This window comes from Sitophilus oryzae, unplaced genomic scaffold, assembly GCF_002938485.1.
Source record: "Sitophilus oryzae breed Bouriz unplaced genomic scaffold, Soryzae_2.0 scaffold_494_pilon_pilon, whole genome shotgun sequence".
Lineage (NCBI taxonomy): Eukaryota > Metazoa > Arthropoda > Insecta > Coleoptera > Curculionidae > Sitophilus > Sitophilus oryzae.
The window spans coordinates 1,705,250-1,718,077 of NW_022147078.1; the positions used below are offsets into that span (position 1 = coordinate 1,705,250).

Genomic DNA, 12,828 nt, shown 5'->3' on the forward strand with positions numbered 1-12,828 from the left:
ATTAATAATTGCCTGGAATTTAATATCTATAGGAAAAATACGACCACACGCAGATATATTCCTAATGAATCACATCATAGTGTTGAACATAAAATGGCTAGTTTAAATTTCCTAGTTCATAGATAACTTAGTTTCCCACTTTCCAAAGAAAGATATGAAATAGAAAGAGATTACATTAGGAATGTAGCTGAGTGTAATGGATATTCTCCTTCACTAGTTGATAAATTAATTAGAAAACGTAGGTATAGGTTAATGATTTCTGAAAATTCGACTTTTCAAGTGGAGAAAGACACGTCTAAATATTTTTCGATGCCGTTTGATAGAGAGTTATCCCGTGGTCTAAAAGGAATTTTGAAGAATGTAAATTATAAACTTGTGTATAGTGCTAATAATAAATTACAACAATTATTAGGTAATCCAAAGGATAAAACACCTCCACTGGAAAGGTCGGGTATTTATGAAATTTCTTGTAAAGATTGTAATCAGAAATATGTTGGGCAAACTAGAAAATCAATATTAACTAGATTTAAAGAACATTTAGCTCAGATAAGATATGGTAAACCGGATAAATCTTGCGTTGCCGAACATATTGTTCATAAAGAACATTGTATAGATCTTAATAATTTAAAATTAATTAAACAAGTCTCAAATTACAGGCAATTAGATGCATATGAAAGCATCAGAATTAATAAATGTAAAGATAGTATGAACAGAGACAACGGTCCAATTCCTTCAAGTTCTTTTTCCTACTACTCTAGTGGCGGAAATCTAACTCTTACGCTCAGTTGGCTCTGACTCGGTTGGCTAGATTTTGCCACGCCCACTCGGTGCCCACTGAGCGAGTATATAAACGCTCAACTTGTAGATTGTACTTTAGTTTATAATCATCTGCTGATGATGCTAACATGGTTAGCGAAACGCGCGTCCAGTGTAAAAGTAAAAGTGTTTTGGTGTATTGTGGTGATTTAGTGTTTTTATTATACCGGGTATTACTCAAAAGTGGCTCACCCCTATAACTTCTTAATTTTTTCAGATAAAAAAATCAGATTTGGTGTCTTAGTATAATATGATATAAATCAGGATTGATTGACGTATTCAATTGTTTTCGGTCACTTCCTGTTTCACCGGAAATGACTCCAACTTTTGATTTTTAAATTACACCCTCCGAATTTTTTTACTTTATTCCATAGAAAATGACACTGAATAGAATGACATATCATATGTCAACTTTTGACATTTACAGCGGTTGATAACGACAATTTGACTCGAAATACCAAGTGTGTGGTGTCAAATTATTCGTAAAAAACCGTACGATCGAAAAAAAAAGGCGTCCAGTTGGCTTAGAAATGACGATCGATGACATTTCCCATATAATTTTACATATAAAATGACAGCGATCTTTATTTCATAGCCATCGCTGACGCCGTTTTTATTCGATCATACGGTATTTGATGTATTATCTGGTTTTGATTCTGAAGAAAGGTTGTTGAATATCGTGCTCCATATCCACTTTTTGTTTTTGTAGTAATAATTTATTGTTATGAGCTACGAACATTACTTTGCCGGCCCTTTGTGCAGTTAAGCGATTCTTTTTTAGTATGGATAAAACTGTAAGTACTGAAACTTCTCTCAGTGGCTGCAGATGACGTTGGTAAAGACAGAAGAGCAACAACTAAATATTTCAACTGAGTATTTTTACACATTGCTTGCCAGCAACTTAGACAGTCTACATTTTTAACTGACATCCAAACGTAGTCGAGGGCCCATAAACCCGATTTGGCGCAATAATTTGTTACATCTGTAAAAATGGCTTATTATTGACAAACTGGGGATGTTTGTTGGTGATATTGTTGATAAATTCCATAGCGGCTATGTGTTCTTCATTGTTACGGTGCTCTCCCAGGAAACAGAGGGGTCCAAGAGATTCCCGACAAAATGCATTGGATTAAGGGCCATACGTTTTCTATTTCGTAATGCTGAGAAGCATTCTCTTTGTTCTGATTTAAGAATGGGCATACTTGATACACTTTCCTTAAATTTTTGCTCAATGTCTTGAATTTTGAAAAGAAATTTCTTGAAAAATTCGCATTTCTGCGAATATTCGCGATTTTGGGACCGAATATTTCGGAAATTTCCTGCAAAATTCGAATGGAAATATTCGCTACCAACATCACTAGTCAGGACAAGACACGAAAAACATTATACGATCAAATCTATTTTTCCAATGCTTCTTGCAAATGCCAAATGCAAAAATGCGAAAAGTTGACATATTATGATATGTCATTCTATTTAGAGTGTCATTTTCTTAAATTGTACTGAAGCTGTGGTTGGTTCCTTGTGAAACATCGTTGAAATATTAGTATTTTAATAAAGCACGCTTTTAGATGTTTCAAAAAACTTTTAATAAGAGTAACTTTAACTCTACATATATGTTTCGGCTTGTTAGGCCTTTTTCAAGAGTTTTTTAAGAACTAATCGTCTATCTACACTGTAACTATATATATATTTGCTATGGGGGTGGGTTCAGAGAGTTTACAATAGGAGTAATAAAAAATGTGTTTAGAAATCCTTGTTGGTCGTTAACATTATTTTCGTTTTTAACAGATTTTAGTATTTCTAACTGTTCAATGTAATTTAAGCGTCTACCTTTTGTTTCTCTGTGTAGTAACTTAATTGAGTTTTCATTAATTTTGTGATTATTTACTATACAATGAGTTGCAAGACCAGAACTATGCTGGAGATTATTAATATACTTTACATGTTCTTTAATCCTTATATCTAAATTTCTACCTGTTTGGCCTATGTACACGGCATCACAGTATTGCAATCCACCCTATATACACCCGACTTATTTTTGACATTAGTTTTGTCTTTATTATTTAATAAAATTTGACCTAAATTTCTTTTATTTACGTTAATAGTTTTACATCCTATTTTATTGAGATTATTTGATATTTTGTTAGTTAAATTAGGAATGTAGTTTAAAGGTTGATAATTGTTATTGTCTTTAGAATTAGCGGATTAAAAATTTTTCATTAATATTTTGTTTTGTTTTTTCTTTAGCATATTATCAATAAGGGAACACTTATATCCATTGTTGATGGCGATCTGTTTAATAATATTTAACTCTTTTTTAAAATTCTCTGGGCTCAGTGGAAACATTACTAATCTATGAATTAAACTATGAAAGGGTGACATTTTGATTTGCCAGGATTGGTGTGATTGACTATGTATTACAGTGTTGTGGTAGTGGGTTTTCTGTAAATATCAAATTGTAATCTATTAGACTGTTTTATAATTGTAACATCAAGAAAATTGATGGTATTAATACCTTTTTCAATAGTAAATTGTATTCTCGGGTTAATTGAATTTAATAATGTTAAAAAACTGTTTAAATTTCTCTCGGTGCCTGACCAAATACAAAAAATGTCATCTACATATCTTGCCCAAACATATATGTAGAGTTAAAGTTACTCTTAAAGCCGAAACATATATGTAGAGTTAAAGTTACTCTTATTAAAAGTTTTTTGAAACATCTAAAAGCGTGCTTTATTAAAATACTAATATGTCATTTTCTATCGAATAAAGCAAAAAAATACCGAGGGTGTCATTTCCGGTGAAACAGGAAGTGACCGAAAACAATTATTGAATACGTCAATCAGTCCTAAATTATGTCATATACTAAAGTACCAAATCTCGTTTATTTCTCTGAAAATTAGAAAAAAAGTTATAGGGGTAAGCCAATTTTGAGAGAAACACCCGGTATCGGGTATAGAAAGAAAAATTAAAAATTAGAATATATATTTTCTTATGATTAAATCAACACATGATTAAAATTGTAGTCTTTTAAACCAATAATTTATTTAAAAAAATATAATAGTAATTATTCTAATTTCAAAACATTTAGCCTAGCGCATTCGCCAATTTTATAAAAAAAATTGTAAGTTTTTTTTCCTGGTTTAAGAGATTCCTGTAGTGTGCATTTTTACCATTGGATTGGAAAAAAAAACGGCTGGGGAGTAACATTCGATGATAACTTTGGTGAGGTCATGCCCTAGACGTAATTTACTTGGCCCTACTAATCGAAACGCTCTCTATCCTATTTTAATCTTTCTATAGTTAACGTTAATTTTTTGGCACGTTTTATGTCAATTTTTAGTACATAACGTCTAGAGATTGACCTCGCCAAAATTATTATCGATTGTCATTCCCAGCCGGCTTTGACGCCGTTTTTTTTTCGATCATAATATTATGATAAAATCATACAGACGTTAAAAATAAAATAAACAAAATAGATGCTTTTACCCAAATTCCTCACAAGCATGATGTACGAATATTCGTACACGAACAACGCATGTGTGGAGTCAATTTTAGAAAAAAAAAACTCTACTTAGCATTTTTTATGTTATATAACTATATTTTTGTGAATCTAGTGGTTTTTCAACGCGTCCAAAATATATTTAAAAAAAATAAAATATAAGAAAAAATATACCAAAAATATCAATTAATTTGAATCAAAATTAAATATAATTTACAATATTTTTTTTCTAAAAATATATAAAAATTTGATTAGCAGTAAAATATTTAGGAAAAAAAACTTCATCAGCACCATAAAACTTATTTCGGAAAACCCAAACTTCCCATTAACTATTTTCTAAACTATAAACAAAGAGAACAATAAAATTACTCTGGATAAGATCAATAAAAACACTGTATGAATGAAACACGCGTACACACGAACCCGATACGACATAAAAACTGACTTCGACTCAACTCACTAGCGTAAAAAGTGTACAGACTTGCCTCCTAAACTGCCAGAACTTAGTCCGTTGGATCTTGGCCAAAAACTTTATATACATTCATGCGGATGTGTTATGTAAAGAAAGCAAAGAAAGCGTCTATTTGAGAGAAAGATGACAGAATGATTATTTTTTTACTAAAAGATTGAATGGGATTCAGTTAAAACGGTTTTGAGCAAAAACAATTTATTAGACAAGAATAATGTGCCTGTAAGACTCAGATGGACTGAGTTTTACAGAAATATGTGTCGTTTTTTATGTAATTGGAGTAAATTAGGCAAAGAAAATAAAGTCCTTCTACTCTGGGTGCCCTAAGCCAACTAAACTCTGTAAAACCGTCTCAAATAGTGACTTTTGTCTAGATCTAATATACTAATATACATCCCTTTATCGGGTCGAATGATCAGTAAAAATTATATTATAAAAATTCCTTGCATCAGAATTTATAAAAAAATGTTACAGTCAATACAAATTAGATGTTATACCAGAATTTCATATAAAGTTCTACAACAATGTAAAAAATATTCGACAAAATAACATAATATCCTGTTTTTCTCTAGTTTATAGAGATATATTTAATATAATTATTTACTTTAAATAAAAAAAGTTCAAAATCCAAAAAATCGCCTACGACCATACATAATGACGTCAACTGGCAGCACACACCGTTTAACCTTACGAAAAATATTGAAAATTTCCAAAAAAAATAATTTTGTTATAAGATTTTAGTTAATTTTCAATGGTTCAAATAATTTTCCAACCATTTTTAATTAAAGCCCCATATTCACTATGCGCTGATGCGTCGATTTGATGCGTCCATGCACTCAGAGTGAGTATGATATGGTTCGGCGATGCGATTCGTTAGTTCGCTTGGTAATTCTTTGATTGTGTTCGTGATATTTCTTTTGATGGTTCGCCCCAAAACCGACTTTCCACCGAACTGCAGCATTGGCGCATCAAATCGACGCATCGACGAACCGCATCAACTTTTTATTTCATAAACTATATAGGGTGAGTCTTAAATAAGTGCAAATATTCTTACGCGTGGTATAACGTCTATATGATTTTTTCGCGAAAAAAAAAATTGAAAATTTTAAATTTTTCGAAAACTTTTTTGGATTTTTTTTTGTATGTTTTCTGTTTCAGTGCTGAACAAACAACAACAATGGCTACTTATTCTCAATTTTATCTCCTCTGCCTTTGTTACACACCTTTATCACAATTAAATTAACATAACACAATTAACTTTTAGTAATAAACATAATAATTGTTTGATTAATACCGAAATTATCACGATAAGATATCTAAAGTAATTAATAATTATAAATTATAACCTTATAGCTTTCCACAAATTAGCTTAGAAACAGAAATTATTTAGATATAATTAATTAATTTAAAATAACTTTTATTTTTAAATTGGCTAACCAAACCAAACCTTGAACAACATTTTTCTTTTTCACCTTTACAGGAACATTAAAAACATTTAGTCATTTACTAAAAATTGACGTAAAATTTGTCAAAGATTAACTCTAATTAGGGAAAGATTAGAATTTTAAACTACACCATTTCAAAATGACTTAAAAAAATAGTACGAGCTAATTAAATGACGTCTTGGGTTTGACCTCGACGATAATTTTCATCGATTGTCATTCCCCCGCCGTCCTTGACGCCGTTTTTTTTTCGATCGTATGGTATATTAGTCAATAATACAGTGTGTTCAATATAACCGGACAGACAATAATAAACGGCATTCCAAAAATGATCTTTCACTAAAAACAAAACAAAAACAGTTTTTCACAGAACTAAAAAAAATCAAAATACACAACTGCTACATCACTGGGTATTTTTAGCGATTGTGGTTATCACGAGACTAAATTTTTAAATAAATGTTAAGTTTAATTGTTCTGAATGTCGTCCGTATGAGTGTGTTGGTACTTGTGTGTTTCCTCTATCCCCTCCCCTACTATCTGTTACCAAGTGATTCATTTAATTATTTTTAAAAGGCATGAAAGTACGTACCTACTTAGAATTGGCGAAATTATGATACGAGATATGAATACGAAATTCCGAAATTTTAAGCAAAAAGGAAGTAAGTGTAACTTAAAATACTTTTATTTTCAAACGTCACAAAAGTCTTAATTTTTGCGACATGATTGGCAATATAAAAAAGGCATTTTAATGCCTAGGCATAAAAGTAAAGCACTGTTACGCCTCACAGTTAGCCTGGGCCAAGATGTCAAGAAAAAAAATATATAAACTTTGAGTACTTTATTTTTTAAATGCCGATACCACTGGCTTCAAAAAAATATAAAAACTAACATCGCCGACGTACAATTGGGGTCTCTACACAAATTTAAAAAAAAACTTTTTCAACCAAAGTAAAAAGCGCGCAGAAAGTTTTCTTAATAATAAATAACGACCATCATCACCAAAAAGTATGCTTACTGTTGCCCCCCTCCCTGTTTCTAAATCCAGGAGGTTGGGTTTCTGCACAAATTTAAATAAAAATAGACTTTAATCCAATGGAAAAAGCAAAAAAATATTTTTTTTCTAATATTTTAGTGATAAAATTTTACTTTATGATCGTAAGTATTAGTAAACAAGTAAAACTACAAACTAACAATTAAGGAAGTACAATTAATAACTTTAACACACACTGAATTTAGACTAAAAAGGAAGAAAACAATTAGGTACTAGCTATAAGTAAATAAATAAATTTTAAACATGGTTACTGTTGTAGGAAGCAACACTCCTAAGGAGATTTTTTTGATAGTTTTTTGTGATCTCGGATTTAAATTAAAGTTTTTTGAGAACAACTTAAAAGAATGATGCACCTGCTCTGAGGCTCGCTCAGAGTAAAAGCCCAATGCTTTCTGTGAAATACTAAGAAAATCCACTATATGGTGAACAACAGCGTGAATTTTTGGAGTAAAACTGATTTTCGTATCTCTTATTTTGTCGGAAAATTTCAGTATATAGGCTTCGTAATTGGTATCAATATATTTTCCAAAACAGCTGGCTACCACATTATTGAAGGCACAAAATACCTCTATGTATTTGTTGTCTAAAAAAATAAGCAAAGGGCTTAGTATCCAAATAACAATAATAAAATAAAGTCTTGATACAAAGTAAGTTAATTAGAGTCATACCAGGATCTAGTGCTTTAAGGACGTCAACTTTTTTAAGCAAGTTTCTGGCATTATTTTCATTAAATCTGCTGTAATGGTCTAATTGTATCCCAGAACTTCTTAGCCAGCTTTCAGCAATATCCGGAAAGTCCTTTTTTAGAGAATCCTATATTTTTTGTACAACTCCCATAAATAAAATGTAACTCCGGCGGTGGAATATAGTTCATAATTGGAAGATCGTCATCACCAGTTATTAAAGGAATGTTGACGCAATTCTCTAAAAATTTTAATTAAAATTTGCAAAAAATAAAAAAATAACTATTAAAAAAGTCAATAAATTAAACTTAGCAGTACACTTACTGTACTTTTCTGTTTCCTTTAAATTTCCACCTGTTTCCTCGTTCCATAAGGTACGCCATTTGGAAATATCTTTTATGGATCTTAGTTCTCCCCTTGACTGTAAATTTTTTGAGTTAACATCACACCAGGCACATGGATGGCATGATGATGAAGATTGAAGGCCCGATATAATCATTATCAACTTTAGATCTGCGGCAAATATGTAAGAACTGACTCCACAAATAGTTTGGAGTTGCAAAATCTCAAACATTGCTCTGATATTTTTGTAGGTTTCTATTATTTTGGGAGCCAATCCTATTATAATAAGTTTGTTTATTCCGGTACTTTTATGTTTTTCTTGTTTTATTTCGGGATTTTCGTAACAACATAAAGACAGGTAAATTTTTAAAGATTCGCCTCTACTATCTATACCCAGATTTAAATGGAAATAATCAGTAAGTTCACGTTTTTTAAACAAATGGTATTTCCACCTGGCCAGGCAGGCAAATTGGTCAAAAAATATCCTTAGGAGTGTTGCTTCCTACAACAGTAACCATGTTTAAAATGTATTTATTTACTTATAGCTATAGTACCTAATTGTTTTATTCCGTTTTAGTCTAAATTCAGTGTGTGTTAAAGTTATTAATTGTACTTCCTTAATTGTTAGTTTGTAGTTTTGCTTGTTTACTAATACGATCATAAAGTAAAATTTTATCACTAAAATATTAGAAGAAAAATATTTTTTTGCTTTTTCCATTAGATTAAAGTCAATTGTTATTTAAATTTGTGCAGAGACCCAACCTCCTGGATTTAGAAACAGGGAGGGGGGCAACAGTAAGCATACCTTTTGGTGATGATGGTCGTTATTTATTATTAACAAAACTTTCTGGGCGCTTTTTACTTTGGTTGAAAAAGTTTTTTTTTTAAATTTGTGTAGAGACCCCAATTGTACGTCGGCGATTTTAATTTTTATATTTTTTTGAAGCCAGTGGTATCGGCATTTAAAAAATAAAGTACTCAAAGTTTATATTTTTTTTTCCTTGACGTTTTGGCCCAGGCTAACTGTGGCCTAAAGCCCCATACTCACACTTCACTCCTTCCTCTCCTTACTTCCTCGCGTTACTTCCTCGCGTTCCTTCGTCCCTTCGCTTCCTTCCTTCGTCCATTCGATGCTTGGAAATTAGTCAGTTATGCAACAACACACCACAAAATATTTTTAGCAGCTACATGTTTAATACGAAATATCTAATAAACTCTAAAATTTTTAAAAAATCCGAAAGGCGCATAATTTTTATTTTATAAAACTGCAATTCTTTGTCGTGTCAAAAATAAAAATTGAATTTTAATAATATATATTTTTTTTAATAAATCCGAATATTTCAGTATCATGTACAAGGTATATCAGTATGAATGTACAAGGCGAGTCAACAATAGAGTAAAGTTTATTATGTAATTTATATCGAAACCATGAAATATGACATACTAATTAAACGTTAATGATGTCAATCCCCATTCCTTCAGATATTTTTGTAAAGGCAGCATGCACACTATTTCTATTTTTTATTTTTGTCGCTACGATTACATAAATATGGACATGTATTTTTTCACAAATATGAAGACAATATTGTTTTTTTCTTCCATTTTTTAGACTATTGTGTGTGAATTATTTTTATATCGACTGGCGATTGCTGATGTACAGGATGTCCCATTTTTGTGAGTTTTATGGGGTTTCTAGTTTATGAGTAGAGATATAAAGATGCTGTTTTAACATCATTGTTCTACTTATTATGAAACTAAATATGCTACACACATATTTATCCTAGCCTTCTTAGTTCAAAGTTATTTCTTCTTTCTTTCTTCTACTTTTTATTTCTTAATTAGTAGAAATTTTTGCATTTTTCGATAACCTTCGTATCTCGATTATCTTATAACTTATCGAATATGTGAAAAGGGTCAGTGATGGGCGGTGGGTAAGTACCCAATTTCTAGATAAATAAAATCTAGGTATATACCTGTAGATTTAGATGAACATCCTAATTTTAATAAAAAGAGTTTCCGACGACCGCATAGTAAATACCCGGTATAATACCGGGAATAGAAATATACCAATATATAATATCTACAATATATCGATGGTCCTCTGCAATAACGGCTTAATTCAAATTACATAGTTTTTCAGGAGAGCATATTAAAGAATATGCGTTACACACTTTCTAAGTTTTATGATATCAAAAATAAAATATATTCAATTTTTCTGTTGTAAATTTGTTGCAGGGTACTTTTGCTAAGATATCATAAGAATGGTATATGAGAAATTTCAAAAAAATAGTACTTTTTTTCGAGTTGTGTCATTGTTCACTCACAAAATCCTTCACTTTCGACTATAATCTTATCAACGTAACTTTTCTACAAAAAAGTGACAAAAAAAATTACAAAAAAAATAAAAACTTTATTCTTAAAATACAACGAAAACAGGATTCACATACAAATCACAAAAAATGGAAACTTATTTATTCCTAAAATACAACAAAAGTTTCATATTACCCTTTGTAAATCTAAAGGCTGTTATAAAAGGAAGCATAAAATTTTGGTATTATATTTTTTTCTACTAGCTTCAAAAGACCATCTTTTTTCTTTTGATCCAAACCTACGGGCTTATCATATAAACGATTTAAACTAAATGGTTCTCCTGCAGTAGCAGCTCCTCGAGTGTTTCGCTTTTGAGATAATACAAGGTCAATTTGCCGGTACTGTTCATCAGAGTATTTATACTTAAAAAATATTTTTTGTTGATTACTTTTTTCTACTCGAAGTACAGCAATATCACTGGTACGAACTCCTTCGTTGCTCGAGTCTTTAAAGCCGCATGCTTTGATGTTGTTTGACAAATCTTTGAAATCCAAAAATGAGTCGTAACACAGTTCTTTTACTGCGTACGGCGATCCCTTCTTTTTTGCAGATCTCATAAGTGTTACATACTGTTGAGGAGTATAGATGGGCCCTCGCTTTAACGATTTGGTAATTTCTCGTTGGATGGTTGCATGGACACTATCACCTTCATTCTGTGTGTGACCTTTGACTAAAAAGTTGTGTGTTATTGAGTTTACAAACTTGAAGCTGCGGACGGCATACTCATACATCAGAAACACACACCGGTTCTTATTTTGTCCACAACAGTTGTCTGAATAGAATATAATATCAATCATTTGTTCCATTTTTGCAGCGTCCTCATCTAGTTGTGTGATATACAGCCAAAGACATGTCGCAATCTCATTAGCACCTCTTCTTCCTTGTGCCTCATCCCAAGTGTAACACTGAGCATTATTTGTTGCTAAATCACAGACAGTAAAGTTAAAGGCATTGATTTTTGACACGTAATAAAATGCCGAAGTATTTCCTCTGGGGCATTGCATGACTGCCTGAAGATCGTAAACTATAACTTTGAGTCTGTTATCTTCCTTTGCTTTTTTTTTGTCGTCTTCTTTTTGTCCTCGAGATAAAATTTTCTCTTTTTGATGCTCCTGATATTTTAACTCCAATGCGGCCTTTTCGTCTTCAACAGCATTTTCATATTGAGCACAGTCCTCGCATTGGTCCTTTTTAGGTTGGAAAAAGGAAATATTAAATCCATTATTGAAAACTTTGGCATAAATTTGGTAGTTCGCAGGCTGTGTACTGTGTTGCATCTTCCAAAGCTCGACAAAGTCTCTATATAGGTCCATGATTGTCCGCCCTCCTTCTATGTACTCCTTCTTCGTGTCTTTACGACAGTAATGACTCTCCATCCTAGGTATGGAATTGATGTGCTCCTTAATGGCTTTGAGAACTTCGGCATCAGTTTTTCTGTGTTTCTCATGTTTTCCCCTGCAGTCAAGACCAATCATACCAGAAGCGGATGAACCCTTCTTCTCGAGTACTGTTCTCAGAAATCGATCCGTTATTGCCAAGGTATTTTTGAAGAAAATTTTGCAAACTCTAGTTTTTGTTCCATTTATCGTTAAATAAAAAGAATTATTGGGCTTCCGGTTACTGTTCTCTCGTTTATATTGATATCTAGGCTCAATCGCTTGCATGCAAGATGAAACAAACTCGCGTTGTCTTTGTAAGTCGCCAGTCTTCCAAAAGTCATCAAAAACTGCCTTTCGCTGATCCTCCGGAACCTTTGTAGGACATTTGTGACGGCACTTTTTGTCATTACACACTGCGCCAAGTGCTTTTGCTTTCACTACTTTTTCACTCTTAGAAATGTACTCTTTCCCGCTATTCCTCAGTCGTTTCGCCACTGACCTTTTCCATAGGCCAATGTGGCTTTTTCTCTTTCTAGCAAGATCTGTACCCTTGTGTCCATTCGATGAATCACCAGTGTCACTTTCATCCGAGCTCTCGGCGCCAACTAATGATGAAGCACCTTTTTCTGTTTTTGGTAAAACATAAGTTTTATCTGCAATATCATCGTCGTCATCCTCTGATACAGATGAGGTAGATGAGGAAGATGAAGATTTAGACGAACTGTCAGAGGAACTATCACTAGATGAACTTCCAGACGAACTCTCAGAAGGATT

At 32.0% G+C, this 12,828-nt stretch overlaps 1 protein-coding gene across 2 annotated transcripts in view; it reads right to left on the reverse strand.

Moving 5' to 3' along the window:
* The window catches only part of LOC115886533 (trafficking kinesin-binding protein milt), an 83,938-nt gene that overhangs the window by 64,814 nt on the left and 6,296 nt on the right, over window positions 1-12,828 (reverse strand). The window contains exon 1 of one of the 2 annotated variants that reach the window (XM_030905734.1): window positions 4,688-4,758. The exons of the other annotated variant lie outside the window; for it this stretch is intronic. The gene's annotated coding sequence lies outside the window, so the exon portion shown is untranslated. Of the gene's footprint in view, window positions 1-4,687; window positions 4,759-12,828 lie in introns of those variants that run through there. 2 annotated transcript variants of the gene reach the window in all.